This window comes from Petaurus breviceps, unplaced genomic scaffold (genome assembly GCF_028583685.1).
Source record: "Petaurus breviceps papuanus isolate PSGF00001 unplaced genomic scaffold, PetGlider_PUasm1.0 88714, whole genome shotgun sequence".
Taxonomy (NCBI): domain Eukaryota; kingdom Metazoa; phylum Chordata; class Mammalia; order Diprotodontia; family Petauridae; genus Petaurus; species Petaurus breviceps.
In genome coordinates, this window is record NW_027186963.1 from 72,015 (window position 1) to 74,353 (window position 2,339).

At 39.4% G+C, this 2,339-nt stretch overlaps 1 pseudogene; it reads left to right on the top strand.

Annotated features, from left to right (window-relative positions):
* The first annotated feature begins 255 nt into the window (after positions 1-255).
* LOC138176408 (Golgi SNAP receptor complex member 1 pseudogene) lies at positions 256-1,075 on the top strand (annotated as a pseudogene).
* The last annotated feature ends 1,264 nt before the right edge of the window (positions 1,076-2,339 follow it).

A 2,339-nucleotide genomic window follows, 5' to 3' on the forward strand; every position in this document is an offset into this window, starting at 1 on the left:
GAAATATAATAAATCTTAATGTGAAAATAAGGTCTTTATTTGATGATACCTATAAAATTATGCTTGGATATAATCTATGTAAAATTCACAATAATTTGAATTTAAAAAAATCAATCAAGACATTTGACAACTGAGATGTCCGCAGGAACCAGAATCTACTGGGAAGAGCTCCAGGAAACAGGGCCAACAGCTTGAAAATGAACTTGATCTGAAACTGGTTGCCTTCAGTAAACTGTGCACTAGTTATAGTCATAGTAGTGCCTGAGATAGAAGGCACAACAGGTATAGTTCTGACACGACTCCCCTTTTAAATGGATCAAGTCAAGATAGAATGTTTGGAACAATGGCCATGGAGATTGAACAGTTTGGGGCAAGGCTTACAGGAGTAAATGACAAAATGGCGGCGTATACCAACAGGGCTGGCATCCCCTCCCTCAAGGAAGCACTCATGCACAAGCTGCAGCGACACCAAGACATCTTGCTAGATTACACACATGGATTTCATAAATCCAAAGCAAATTTTTTGGCAATACGGGAAAGAGGGAACCTTATGGGACCAGTATGAAAGGATATTGAGTTCTATAAAAGTGGTTCTGGAGTGAACAATAGAAGAACTGAATTATTTCTGAAAGAACATGAACACCTAAGAAATTCAGATCTACTTATTGAAGAAACAATAAGCATTGCAATGCAATGAAAGAAAATATGATGCCCCAAAGAGGGATGCTGAGGTCTAAACAGAGCAGGATGAACATGCTAGCCAATCATTTTCCTGCAGTAAACAGCTTAATCCAGTGAATTAACCTGTGCAAAAGTTTGAGATTCCCTCATCCTGGGTGGTGTCCTTGGCGTTTGCATCATCGTCTTGCTACTATATGCTTTTCAGTAATGGACATTTCTCTAGCGACTCTTAACAACCACCACTTCTTTGAGTTCATTCCAGTTACAGAGCAGTGGGAAGGAGACATGAATAGACCTGGGGAGTTGTTGACCATCATCATGTCATTTTAGGGCCTGTGAGAGGCAGTGGTGCTGGTCCTGGTTGGGACTGAAGCTGCAATGTTTGTGTCCTTTTTTCACCAAAATTTATCTCCTGGTTTTTGTTTCAAAACCAAACCAAACCAAGAAAAGTTTTCAATCCTTTGTGTCTCTGTGAGGTAAGTAATCATATTAAGGGGGGAAAAGTGGCTTCATGGTGGAAACTGGTGATGATTGACTAAAAGAAAAGTCTATTTGAAGCTTTAATGTCTTTAGCAGACCAGTGCCCCTGAAGTCCAGATTCCTGACTCTTTTGCCCTGTTACCGCAGTATTGCAGGGGTGGTTTGTGAACCGATGCAGTTTTTTTTCTTTCTTTTTTGAATTTGTAGTAAATAGTTATAGGTCATTCTATGGTAACTGTGTTGTAGATTTCTACTCTATGTCTTCAGTTTTTTTTTAATATTCAGAGATTACTCAGTTTGCATAGAAATTTTTCCATCTATTTTGTTGACCATATGTCTAGTTTGCGGGACTTTTAGAGAGACAGCCTCCCTTTGGCATGAAAAAGACTGAGACTGTTGCCTTAATTGAAATGCAACAGAATATTTGTTCTAACCATGAGCATACTGCAGTAATAGAAGAATTTTTGGTCTATGTGCTTTGCTGTGCTGGTGGTCATCTAAAAATATCTGAAAAAAAAAAGACTCAGTGACTTTTTAAAAGGTTGTTCATTGTTTTGACTTTGGTTTCATTTTTTAAAGATTGAATTAATGTTTTCTGCTTTGAAAGTAAAATGAAATCTAAACTCTACTATGAAATGAGAAACTTAGGTTACCTCAGCCAGCTTTCAAAAGTCCCCCAAACTATTAGATGGCCCAAACCCTCCCAAGTCAGAATTGACATACATTTGTCACTCAGCAAGGGTATGGTCTAGTTTACAGTCAGGCATGCTCTACCTTGGGTCACTCTGTCATGTGTAAACAAAAACAATCAGAGAGCCCCCACACCATCCTGTGCTACATTATCTATTCCATCTTCCTGCTCCCACTGTGTGAGGGAACCAGGTCACCCTATGTCTGTCTTAATGTAGAAGATCTCATCTGATCAAGGTTTCTGAACCTTCCGAGTGTTATTTTGCTGCTCAGCATACGTATTGCAGAATCTTCTTTTCATCTGCTCCTGTCTTCTGTCCATCACTGACAAATTATAAACTCTCCACTAGAGTTCTCTTAAAGTTCCATCACTTGATTGGTCCTCCTGGCAATTCACCATCTTGGTAATGATTGTGATCACATGCGGTGTGGAGACTTGCCAAAGATCTCTGTTCCTTTCCTGGAAACAAGGCGGTTTTAGACCACTG